The sequence below is a fragment of the Schistocerca cancellata genome, chromosome 3, assembly GCF_023864275.1.
Source record: "Schistocerca cancellata isolate TAMUIC-IGC-003103 chromosome 3, iqSchCanc2.1, whole genome shotgun sequence".
NCBI classification, from domain to species: Eukaryota; Metazoa; Arthropoda; class Insecta; order Orthoptera; family Acrididae; genus Schistocerca; species Schistocerca cancellata.
Genome location: NC_064628.1, coordinates 519,232,737 through 519,246,596, shown reverse-complemented (window position 1 = coordinate 519,246,596; position 13,860 = coordinate 519,232,737). Strand labels below are relative to the sequence as shown.

Below are 13,860 nucleotides of genomic sequence, written 5' to 3'. Positions count from 1 at the left end.
ACAGCGGTCATCTGCCCTATGCGCAAGAAAGGTGAAAAACTTGACTACACCAACTACAGAGGAATCTCCCTCCTGAACGTCTGCTAAAAGATCTTGTCCTACTGTATCCTGGATAGAATCCAGCCGTTTATAGAAGAATTGACCGGTGCATATCCGGGTGGTTTTAGAAAGGGCCTTTCGACTGTGGACAACATTAATGCACTGCGACAGACCACCGAGGAGATGTGGAAATATGACGAAGACCTTCATGTGCTCTTCATAGAATTTAAGAAGGCATGTGACTGCATTCATCGGCGAAGCGTGATGAATTGCCTAAAGGAGTTTGGAATACAGAAGAAACTCGTCAGTTTAGTGCGAATCTGTCCCACTGACTCAAAAGGCAAAGTGAAGCTCGAGGGCCACGAAACGGAGAGCTTTAAAATAAACTGAGGGCTGAGACGAAGAGATGGGTGTCACTGATAATATTCAAACTGGCGCTCGAAAAGATACTGATGGAAACTGTCCATAAGAAAATCACACATCTTGCGTTTGCCGACGACGCGGCCATATTATCCTCATCAGAGCGACAGCGTGGAGGCGGCTGTGAGAAAGATCGGTTTCCCTATGAATGAATCGAATACCAAGTATGTGTTGATGACCAGGACGCATTTCTATTAAAGAGACATATTCCAGCCATGGGTAGTCAGAGCTCGCTATTACAAAAGGGTGCATAATTTTAAATACCTGGGAGTAATCTTTACAGAGGATGCGTCGCCTGAGGTAGAAATCAAAACGATGACCAAAGCCGCAAAACGCTCGTTCTTTCTTTAGTCTGAAGCAGCTTTTTAAATCACACATTCTCTCAAGGATTTTCAAACTCCTGCTGTATAAAACAGTTAGCCAACATTTCGGGCTATGTGATTTCAAAATTTGGACTGTCCACAACAAAGTCTTAAATAATCTTCTCTTTTTCGAACGGAAACAAGGAAGATCTGCGGTCCGATACAAGATAAGGTCACTAGGGAATGGAGGGTCTGATGAGAAGCACACGGCTTGTCCGGGTAGGGCATGTTACTCCGGTGGATGAACACCGATGGCCTTCAAAACCATAGATTTTACTCTACCCGGAGGAAGACCGCTAGGCAGACCAAAAAAAAAAAGGTTGAGAGATGGAATCCATGAGAACTTACTGCAAATGCACGTAGAGGGTGACTGGAGACAGAAAGCAGGATATAGACGCTCCTGGTAAAAGAACCTTCTTGCTGCGCACCCTCTGCATCTCCATCTAACGGCATGGTCAGTATTCCCTCATGTGGTAACACATTTGTGACCGTCTTGCCCCTTCTCGACCTTTCTTTCCTTTTTTATATATATGTAGTAAGCATGGCAACATGTCGCGAATTAATCATCTTTGAATATACGCTACTGGCCATTAAAATTGCTACACCACGAAGATGACGCGAAATTTAAACGATAGGAAGAAGATGCTGTGATATGCAAATGATTAGCTTTTCAGAGCAGTCACACAAGGTTGGCGCCGGTGGCGACACCTACAACGTGCTGACATGAGGAAAGTTTCCAACCGATTTCTCATACACAGCTGGCCGGAGTGGCCGAGCGGTTAAAGGCGTTACAGTCTGAAACCACACGACCGCTACGGTCGCAGGTTCGAATCCTGCCTCGGGCATGGATGTGTGTGATGTCCTTAGGTTAGTTAGGTTTAAGTAGTTCTAAGTTCTAGGGGACTTATGACCATAGCAGTTGAGTCCCATAGTGCTCAGAGCCATTTGAACCACCATTTCTCATACACAAACAGCAGTTGACCGGCGTTGCCTGGTGAAACGTTGTTGTGATGCCTCGTGTAAGGTGGAGAAATGCGTACCATCATGTTTCCGACTTTGATAAAGGTCGGATTGTAGCCTATCGCGATTGCGCTTTATCGTATCGCGACATTGCAGCTCGCGTTGGTCGAGATCCAATGACTGTTAGCAGAATATGGAATCGGTGGTTTCAGGAGGGTAATACGGAACGTCGTGCTGCATCCCAACGGCCTCGTATCACTAGCAGTCGAGATGACAGGCATCTTATCCGCATGGCTGTAACGGATCGTGCAGCCACGTCTCGATCCCTGAGTCAACAGATGGGGACGTTTGCAAGACAACAACCATCTGCACGAACAGTTCGACGACGTCTGCAGCAGCATGGGCTATCAGCTCGGAGACGGGTGCACGAATGGCGAAACGTCACTTTTTCGGATGAATCCAGGTTCTGTTTACAGCATCATGATGGTCCCATCCGTGTTTGGCGATATCGCAGTGAAAGCACATTGGAAGGGTGTATGCGTCATCGGCATACTGATGTATCACCCGGCGTGATGGTATGGGGTGCCATTGGTTACACTTCTCGGTCACCTCTTGTTTGCATTGACGGCACTTTGAACAGTGGACGTTACATTTCAGATGTGTTACTACCCGTGGCTCTACCGTTCATTCGATCCCTGAGAAACCCTACATTTCAGCAGGATAATGCACGACCGCATATCGCAGGTCCTGTACGGGCCTTTCTGGATACAGAAAATGTTCGACTGCTGCCCTGGCCAGCACATTCTCCAGATATCTCACCAACTGAAAAAGTCTGGTCAATGGTGGCCGAGCAACTGGCTCGTCAGAATACGCCAGTTACTACTCTTGATGAACTGTGGTATCGTGTTGAAGCTGCAGGGAAGCTGTACCTGTACACACCATCCAAGGTCTGTTTGACTCAATGCCCAGGAGTATCAAGGCCGTTATTACGGCCAGAGGTGGTGGTTCTGGGTACTGATTTCTCAAGATCTATGCACCCAAATTGCGTGAAAATGTAATCACGTGTCAGTTGTAGTATAATATATTTGTCCAATGAATACCCGTTTATCATCTACATTTCTTTTTGGTGTAGCAATTTTAATGGCCAGTACTGTATAATAAAAGGTGCAAGACACATGGACCACAGTTCTAGTTTCCGAGGTCAACTGTGTCTTTGATGGATGTTTCAGTATCGCAGAGACACGTGTAAATCGCAGCGCAGAACAACCTCAATTGGCTTACGAATGGTTGACGCATCACCTCCACAGTGTCATTCGGGCCCATCGGCGGTCTGTTATGAGTCATACCGGTACAAATTTGAATGTGGAGCGTCAGGAACCCCTTCAACCAGACCTATAAGGAGACAAAATGCACGTAAATTTCCATAATCCTGTACACTAAAGCTTATGCCGCGTGACGTGCTATGGTAGTAACAGCTGTTCACTCACCAGGTTAATCAGAAGTGCTCGTGCAAAGCATTAATAGAATTGCTTACTTTATTACAACCATACAAGTTAGATAAGTGTTAAAATACAATTCTAGCAACTGCATGGCAACAAGCCTTATCTGCTTTCCCTAGATATTCATTTTATAGGTCTGAACATGTTGACCACTTGAACGACTTAGATATCGCATTATTGCCCTGTTGTGTAAGGTTGCTATTACTGTAGCATTGTCATTTTTACCCAAACGTGCGAAAAAACATGTCGGTACCTCATCTGTAAGTTAGTTGTGCAGATTTCCTTCTTGTGTTGTCGCGTACAGTTTCTGAGGTGGTTCTAGGGTACCTGCCAATCATTTTCCTTCAACTATGTTAAGAAACAACCTGAACTCCATACTCTGGCTTGCCAATGTGGAAATGTCGCTACTTCGGCGCACGCTTTCGATCTCCCCAACTCTTAAGCTAACGCTCTGCTCACTAACCTAGACAATCAGCTCTCGGTAATAAACCGACACATCGACATTAAATGCAAAGTTCCGACGTAACATTGTCGAGTTGCTGGGAAGACTTCAATAAGATTCACACAGCTATGTGATGAAGCTGTGAAGCCAATTCAAAAAAGTTGTGTATCTGTTTGCGGAAGCCGACAATCATGCCTGGGAGAGCAGAGGGTTCACGCATGCTTTCAGTGACACCCCAGACAGAAAATGAAGCAACAGTAAGCAAAACTTGAAGGTCATTGCATCGAGTGGTGTATGCATGTCTGCGCCCCTGCGCGTTCGGCCACCACACTAACGTACATGCTTTGCGGGCTAGGTACAGCCCTTGCCTCACCTCGGAGGATGTTTGTCGATACAAGAGTCAGAGAGATGTTTACCGGCAAGACTTGTGCGGCCACCGTAGCGTCTGGGGGTGCTATCAGCGCCATGATGGTGGCATGCAGATCGCTGGGCACAGCACTGCGATCGCAGGCACCTACTCAGGTCCGTGCGGTCACGTGTCCACGTGACATTTCGCACGTACTCTTCCGCGGACGCCTGCTTAGGTCGGCGCTCCGCCCCTCAGTGGGTTGCTACTGCCACTAATAATGTGTCAGTTCTGATACGGCCACCCATTATATGCAATCCTTGGTACAATCACTTCTATAATTGCCTATGTAGCTGTGTCACTTCTTACTGGCAACCTTGAACTCCCACCATGGATGGTACGGGACTTCAAGTCCAGCAGCCACACCTTCAACGTACTATGCAATAATGTCATTGCAATGACATCACTTTAAGATAGAAAAAGTATACACGTAGACCAAGACAGTTAGATTGCTCTACAGCGGTGACGGTGACCCGTAAACTTCGACCAAAAGAAAGATACGGATTCAGCGTCTGCACTGCCCAACGTGGTGTCATCTCGCCGTCGCCGTCGCCGTGAGCCCCTAACGACGATGCACCTCCGTTTTCCGCTCACAGGGACACGGCTTCGTAGTATCCCCATGTGAGTGTTCACGAGCTCATCAGCTCGCGGGACCGTGTCGTTACGGCACCTTAGTGCTCGTCAGTGGACTGCCTACGAGCTCCCTGCCTCGTGGGACTATGTTGTTACTCATCCTTCCTTTTACAAGCCACTTAAACGCCTGTGCACTTCGTTCTAGACTGACAGGCTCTGCCAAGGATCGACATTTATGTTATCAAACTGTGTGGACATCCGTTCTCAGAAGCTGTACTTATGAGGGCTATTCGGAAAGTAAGGAAGGATCGGTCGCGAAACGGAAACCACAGCGAAAATCTTAAGTGAAATCATAATTAAATCGACACCCTAGCTGCAAACAGGCGTTGATATACACACACGTTGAAAATGTGTGCCTTGACAAGGACTCGAACCCGGGATGTCCTGCTTACGTGGCAGACACTCTATCCATCTGAGCCACTGAGGGCACAGAAGATAGTGTGCCTGCAGAGACTTATTCCTTGCACGCTCCCCGTGAGACCCACATTCTCAACATGTCCACACCACTACATTCGTAATGTGCCTAATAGATGTTTGCCCATCACACTCATTACTCGTGGCAGATTAATCTACCAAGTCCCATACTAGTTAGGGGATAGCGTGTGAGTTCGCACAAGAAGGTCAATGGCCGGGTAGCCATATTTTAACTATATATGAAGGTAGTATCTGTTCCCGAAAGAACTGATACCATTGATGACCGCAGAAGATCCCGGGTTCGAGTCCCAATCAGGGCACACATTTTCAACATGTCCCCGGTAATGTATATCAACGCCTGTTTGCAGTTATGGTGTTGATTTAATTATCATTTCATTCTAGAGAAGCTGCACGGGCATCAATGGTTCTGTTCTTTCGGGAACAGATACTGCCTTCATATATAGTTAAAATGTAAACTGTTTTATTTGCAGTAGCTATTTACACCTTCCAGCAACTTCTCTACATAGCCGCCGCTCCAACTTAGACATGTTCTGTACCGTTACATCAACTTTCGAAAAACCCACGTCCCGGAATGGAGCCTCCTGTGTCGGACTATTTTCTACGCTGGACTGCAGCTCGTTGTCTGTTCCAAAATGTTGTCTTCACAGCCACTAGTTCTTGTGAGGAGATATGAAAATCGGAGGGAACCCAGTTTGAGCTGTATGGTGGGTGATCAAACACTTCCCACCGGAAACGCTGCAGATGTGCTCTCATTGCTCGTGCAGTGTACGGCCGAAAACTATCTTGGAAAAGGAAATGCATGACAAACTGCCTATTGGCTTCTGTATCGGGTTCTTCGGCCAACGTTCATCTGATGATTTTACTGACGTTTCGCCAGCACGAGTGGATCGCATTGTCAAAGCTTCACCCTCCATTGCCGGCGGTGAACTGGAGCCGAACTCGCGGCCGCAGACTATATATACCTGGCGCGCCAACGTCCGAGGGCTTCTCCGCCGTCATTTCCGGTGCGGTTCTCCTCTTGCTACCTGCGACGGTCGTTCGCTGCAGTACGGGAAGCCAGGATCCGTTTACCTAAAGGCTTTCCTCTTTCTTGTTGAAGTTGTTCGTGTGTTTTTGTATTTCTACAGTTTCTCTGAACAAGCGGGTGTGATAGTGCTTCTCTACAGCCAGAACTTCCGTGTCGGCGAATTTTATTGCGTGGTCGGTCTCAGTGCGTGCTCTGCCCTGCTGATTTCTCCACCTGCCCCAACCTGTAAAATCATCAGATAAACGTCGGCCGAAGAACCCGATACAGAAGCCAATAGGCAGTTTGTCAATAAGTGGCCACGGAATCCTTAATAATTTTGAAATGTATGACAGTTACATTACGTGGTGCTGTTTGAAATCAAGCTAAATCTCTCGGCAGCCACCCATACTCGGCGGGAGATGGTATTTCTAGGCATTGTTTAGCGCTTAATGCGCGCTCAGAACTGAGAACAGCGATGTGGTGCTGTCTACAGGAATACTAGAGACACTGCCTAAAACATCTGTGCAAAACTTCGTCGGATTTTCACTGTTTTTTCCAGGACACCAATTTTCTTAATCAGTACGACGCAATACTAAAAAAAAAAAAAATTGAAAGAAACAGCATAGAATGAAAGTTCTGTAATAGTTAAAGTCACTGGTTCTAATCGTGTTAGCAGAAACTCTTGTTTAAACTCCATGTTTATCAACACATGGAAACATTAGTTAACAAATATTGAATGATAACAAAAATAACATATTTTTATTATTCATTAACAATCTACGATAACGTTGGAAGCTGAAGAAGTGAATTAAAATTTGTGCTGCTGCCGGGACTCGAACCCGGGTCTTCTTGCAACTCTGTTGACCATAATGCTGTGGTGGTGTAATGGTCAGCATATTTGCCTAGTAAGCAAGAAGACCTGGGTTCGAGTCTCGGCCGCAGCACAAACTTTAGTTCACTTCTTCAGCTTCCAATGTTATCGTAGATAAATTAGAGACTTAAATGTCTCAGGGAAAATTTAATTTAAGACCATTAATAATCCTATGAAAATCCGAGTATTCACAATACATTAAATTTTGGTGCAAAACGCGAAAAATGAAATAGAAAATAAAGTACTTCTTTATTTCTCGAGAGTGAATAGCGCAGGGTGTCCAGAAAACCCCGTCATTATTTCAAAAAATTGTACATTGTTAACCATTAGGGAGGGAGCATTGTGGTTTGTTGTAAAATGTTTAGCAGATCTCAGAGTCTTTTTCTTTTATTATGGCAGAGTTTCAATGTGTGTACCACTCGTCAATAGTAGTACATCTAGGCGATTTTGGAGTTCCGCTATTGTATAGCCAATCATTGCAACACCAGCAGTTCTGACAGTTTTAGTCATTTTCTGAAAGCTTCAGTCATTCGCTCACGAACTGTAGCAATATCGTTGACTGGTGTTGTGTGCAGGTGATCCTTGACGTAACTCAAAAAAAAAAAAAAAGTAGTCTAATGGGGCGACATCGAGAGAGCGCAGGGATCATAGGATAGCACCATCACGACTCATCGACCTGTCAGAAAATATTTCATTCAGCACATCCCGGACGTTCAAACTCCAATGTGGGACGCACCATCATGATGGAAGGTGATGGACAGCTGCAGCCCTTCGATCTTTGGTAGTAGGAACTGTACGAGGTCCAGGTAAAACGGTCCTGTCACCCTAACGCGCTTTAGGCTACGCCAGAGGTTAAGCTTTGGGCTATCACAGATGTCAGAATGAGTCAGGTCCCGAGTTCGAGTCTCGGTTCGGCACACTGTTTCACTATGCCACGAAGTTTCTTATCACAGATGTGCTCACATGTGTTGTGTGGTTGCTCCGATCACATATCCTGTTTTATTTTATTATAAATCCAATAACTGACAACAAACATTCATCAATCAGGTTATTAAATTCAGTTAACGATGACCATCTTCAGACCTAAAATTATGCATACAAGGTAGCGCCACGAATAAATTTTTCCAGGTTGTACAGGGTGTAATGGGTATAAATACAGATACTCTATTAGTTGGCTGAGGACAGTGTACTGAACTAAATTACATCAGTATTTACTTCGTTTGTAGACTAATAATTGCAGGCATTACAAGTAAAGTGATTTTAGGTTGCTTAGTACTTCGAAGTCCATGTGGCAAGAGCTGAAACGGTCAGTGCATATTGACAGGTGCAGTCTATTTAGTGGTGCAGTTACGACCTCGCAGAAAACATCATGTAGTAAATTATCTTACTTGTTTGTGGGAAGTCTGTTTGATGAAGAGAAAATCAAACAACACACTGACGTGTGGATGTATTAAGATACTATGTAAATAAATATCTGCCCTATATATAGATGGTACATTCATAATAACTAACCATACAAGCTTCGACACGCAGTTACAAATTTTGTACTCTTATTTTTCGGCCTGTAGATGGTCATCGATGATAAACCCTAAGAAATATTTGTGGTCTGTAACTGGATTTACAATAAAATAAGTATTTCCTTGATTACTGGAATTCTTTCTGTAACTATGTCGCAACTTGTGAAGCGAATCCTAATGTTGTGAGGATTCACATGTACGGAATTGTGGAACGTTGCTTCAGCACTTTTTCAGGTAGTCATTGTCAGCATCTGTGGAGATCAGCATGGAACAAGGGAGTGCATACCGCACCGGACGTTCATTTGGCAGCATTGCTTGGATCATTTGCGCTTTGTACTCAAAGAGGCGTAACAGCTTACGTAACACTTCATGGATAGTTTATCTTGCTTCCTGCAATTCGCTTGATGCGAGACGAATTGAATTCTGGGGCTTGCTTTGAAATGTAGTTTCCACTCTACCAACAGGTGCTTGAGACAGAGGTGGGGGTCTTTGATATTGCGTGTCTCTTTAAAACTCTTGAACCACCTAATTATGCTTGTTTTTGCCGGTGGTAATTCCACACTGGAGTCCACAGTACAGTTGTCACAGATATGACTCTGCGTACGAGATGACATACTGCGCCTTCTCTTGATCTGTCATTGTTTTGATGCACTACAAGTCAAATCTGCAACGAAGGACAGAGGAAACACTTTGAAAGTTCCTATACGTTTTACAACAAACCATTAATAATTTTCGAGTTATGATTTTTGTGAAATGACAGCAGAAGTTCATGAACACACTGTACTATAGATGTATATGTTTTCTTTCCATTTAATAAGCTATTCCGCATGTTTGTATCAAATTGTAGCTTATTTTCATAAGGCAAATAATTAAAAATAAGATATTATTTTTATTAAAGGTTATAATTCTTTGTTAATTAACATTTACATTTGAGAATACGAGAGAGTCCTGAAAATTAATGTCTCCTACTTTCGTATGTCGAAATTTTCAAAACGTTTTAAATAAAACAAACTTTATTAACATTATACAACTTTATTCTTCATGTCTACAATTTTATTTCTCAACATAGACACCCTAGCGACGTAAACATTTCTCGTAACGAGAGACCAATTCCTTTGTACTGACACTGTACTCTGATGAACCAAAACATTATGACCACTGCCCACCGTGACGTTGGATGCCGCCTGGTGGCATTGCGGGCTCATGACGCGGTAACAGGAGTATGTCAGCGGAGTACACACAGACGGGGGATCACCCTAGCGAAGGTATTGGCTGAAAATGGGGAAATCCATTGAGATAAGCGACTTTGACAAATAGCAGATTATTTATGTGTGAGCATCTACCGAAAGAGGTAGACGAACAGTGAAATGACCACTAGGCACTTAGTGCTTGGACGTCCACAACTCTTCACAGAACGTGGGGTTCGGAAGCTTGTCAGCTCTATAAAGTAAATTATATGGTGATCTGTGGCATCTCTGCCGAAAGAGCACAATGCTGGTCCACGCACAAGTGTTTCAGAGCACATGGCTGATCGTACATTGTTGAACATAGAGCTCCGCAGGAGACCACCCCTACGTGTTCACATGTTGACCAACGGGATAGTCAGTTACGATTGCTGTGGGCACGAGACCATCGGGATTCGATCTTCGATCAATGGAAACGTGTCGGTTTCTTGGGTGAATCACATTTTTGCTACACTAGGTCGACGATCGCGTCCACAAACGCCATCATCGAGGTCAACTGCTGCTCGAAACGTGCAGAGCACCACAGGCGCAGGCTGGTCGGAACAGTATTATTCTGTGGGAGACATTCTCCTGTGCTTGCATGGGACGTGTGTTAGTAATCGAAGACACGCTAACAGCTGCGAACCACCTGCATCCCTTAGTGCTTGATGTTTCCCCGGCAGCGATGTCATCTTTCAGCAGTATAATTGTCCGTGTTTCGGAGACAGAGCCGTGCTGCAGCGGTTTGAGGAGCATTATAGTGAACTGACGGTGATGTCCCGAGGATCAAATTCGGTCAATATAAATCCTACGGGATCCGCTATCACCGCTTACGCATATCAGCGGCCCGTTAGTTACGCGAGTTCCGTGACCTGCGCCAAGACATCTAATGCCACATACATTCACGAACTTACCAACTAACTGTCGGATCCCTGATACGCAGAATCATTGATGTATTCCGTTCCAAAGACGGACAAACAAGCTATTAAGCAAGTGGTCATTATGTTTTGGCTTATCAGTGCAGAATGTTTGACTTTGTTGACGAAGCCACAACCCCACTCGCAATTTCACCGATTCATCACTACCAAAGTGAAATTCTCGGAGGTGTTCTTTAATTTTTGGAAACAGGTGAAAATCGGATGGCGACGAGTCGGGACTGTATGGAGGATGATCGATGACACAGAACCCAATGCTTCTCATTGTTGCAAATGACAAAGCGCTCGTCTGTGGGCTGGCGTTTTCATGCAAAAGAAGAGGTGGCTCAATATGTGGACAAACTCTTCGAATTCGAAACTCGATTACAGCACGGCGTTTCTCACGCACCGACGTAGTTACACATTGCCGTGTTACGCGCTTCGGAGCCCTCCGGCCGCAGAGTGTTGCAATTGAGTCAGAGAAACGAGAATGTCGGCCAAATTATATGCATCACTTCTAATACTTCAACCTATATTCAGAACAGATAAAAAATTCTGAGGCAATACTTTCCATCACGCCCTTGTAAATGCGGAATTTATGTAGAAAAATGGTTCAAATGGCTCTGAGCACTATGGGACTCAACATCTTAGGTCATAAGTCCCCTAGAACTACTTAAACCTAACTAACCTAAGGACATCACACACACCCATGCCCGACGCAGGATTCGAACCTGCGACCGGAGCAGTCCCGCGGTTCCGGACTGCAGCGCCAGAACCGCTAGACCACCGCGGCCGGCGAATTTATGTAGAAGTAACGGAGAAACGAACCAACAACTTCACGAGTACAATATTTTCACGCTACGCTCTCAGTTACTGCCGAATCCAGAAATACACTATGTGATCAAAGGTATCCGGACACCCCTCAAAACATACGTTTTTCATATTAGCTACATTGTGCTGCCGCCTACGGCCAGGTACTCCATATCAGCATAGTCATTAGGCATCAGGAGACAGCAGAATGGGGCGCGCGCGGAACTCACGGACTTCGAACGAGGTCACTTGTGTCGTACGTGTGTACGCGAGATTTTAACACTCCTAAACATCCCTAGGTGCACTGTTTCAGATGTGATAGTGAAGTGGAAACGTGAAGGACACGTACAGCACAAAAGGGTACAGGCCGACCTCGTCTGTTGGGCTGACAGACACCGCCGACAGTTGAAGAGGGTCGTAATGTGTAATAGGCAGACATCTAACCAGACCATCACACAGGAATTCCAAACTGCTTCAGGATCCACTGTAAGTACTATGACAGCTGGGCGGGAGGTGAGAAAACTTGGATTTCATGGTCGAGCGGCTGCTCATAAGCCACACATCACGCCGATAAATGCCAAGTGGCGCCACGCTTAGCGTAAGGAGCGTAAACATTGGACAAATAAGCAGTGGGAAACGTTGTGTGGAGTGAATATCACGGTACACAACGTGGAGATTCGATGGCAGGGTGTGGGTATGGTGAATGCACGGTGAACATCATCTGCCAGCGTGTGTAGTCCCAACAGTAAAATTCGGAGGCGGTGGTGTTATGGTGTGGTCGTGTTTTTCATGGAGGGTCTTGCACCCCTTGTTGTTTTGCGTGGCACTATCACATAACAGGCATACATGGATGTTTTAAACACCTTCTTGCTTCCCACTGTTGAAGAGCAATTCGTGGATGGCGATTGCATCTTTCAGCACGATCGAGCTCCTGTTTATAAAGCACGGCCTGTGGCGGAGCGGAGTGGTTACATGGCAATAACATCTCTGTAATGGACTGCCCTGCACAGAGTCCTGACCTGAATCCAACAAAACACCTTTTGGATGTTTTGGAAAGACGACTTCTTGCCAGGCCTCACCGATCCACATCGATACCTCTCTTCAGTGCAGCACTCCGTGAAGAATGGGCTGGCATTTCTCAACAAACCTTCCAGCACCTGACTGAACGTATCTCTGACGTCGATCTGTTGTAGAATTTTAGAACATGTTTTTTGCTCGAGTATCATGTCGTTTTTGGAAACTCAGAATCTACTATGTAGGAATCAACATGGATTCCGGAAACAGCGATCGTGTGAGACCCAACTCGCTTTATTTGTTCATGAGACCCAGAAAATATTAGATACAGGCTCCCAGGTAGATGCTATTTTTCTTGACTTCCGGAAGGCGTTCGATACAGTTCCGCACTGTCGCCTGATAAACAAAGTAAGAGCCTACGGAATATCAGATCAGCTGTGTGGCTGGATTGAAGAGTTTTTAGCAAACAGAACACAGCATGTTGTTATCAACGTAGAGACGTCTACAGACGTTAAAGTAACCTCTGGCGTGCCACAGGGGAGTGTTATAGGACCATTGCTTTTCACAATATATATAAATGACCTAGTAGATAGTGTCGGAAGTTCCATGCAGCTTTTCGCGGATGATGCTGTAGTATACAGAGAAGTTGCAGCATTAGAAAACTGTAATGAAATGCAGGAAGATCTGCAGCGGATAGGCACTTGGTGCAGGGAGTGGCAACTGACCCTTAACATAGACAAATGTAATATATTGCGAATACATAGAAAGAAGGATCCTTTATTGTATGATTATATGATAGCGGAACAAACACTGGTAGCAGTTACTTCTGCAAAATATCTGGGAGTATGCGTGCGGAACGATTTGAAGTGGAATGATCATATAAAATTAATTGTTGGTAAGGCGGGTACCAGGTTGAGATTCATTGGGAGAGTCCTTAGAAAATGTAGTCCATCAACAAAGGAGGTGGCTTACAAAACACTCGTTCGACCTATACTTGAGTATTGCTCATCAGTGTGGGATCCGTACCAGATCGGGTTCACGGAGGAGATAGAGAAGATCCAAAGAAGAGCGGCGCGTTTCGTCACAGGGTTATTTGGTAACCGTGATTGCGTTACGGAGATGTTTAACAAACTCAAGTGGCAGACTCTGCAAGAGAGGCGCTCTGCATCGCGGTGTAGCTTGCTCGCCAGGTTTCGAGAGGGTGTGTTTCTGGATGAGGTATCGAATATATTACTTCCCCCTACTTATACCTCTCGAGGAGATCGCGAATGTAAAATCAGAGAGATTAGAGCGCGCACAGAGGCTTTCA

The 13,860-nt window shown here is 45.2% G+C and overlaps 1 protein-coding gene and 1 non-coding gene across 2 annotated transcripts in view; both read left to right on the top strand.

Moving 5' to 3' along the window:
* The window catches only part of LOC126175331 (GTP-binding protein Di-Ras1), a 1,524,693-nt gene that overhangs the window by 1,270,945 nt on the left and 239,888 nt on the right, over nt 1–13,860 (top strand). The window lies entirely within an intron of this gene.
* On the top strand, nt 7,074–7,146 carry Trnat-agu (transfer RNA threonine (anticodon AGU)). The gene has a single exon. It is a non-coding gene; the product is annotated as a tRNA-Thr (tRNA).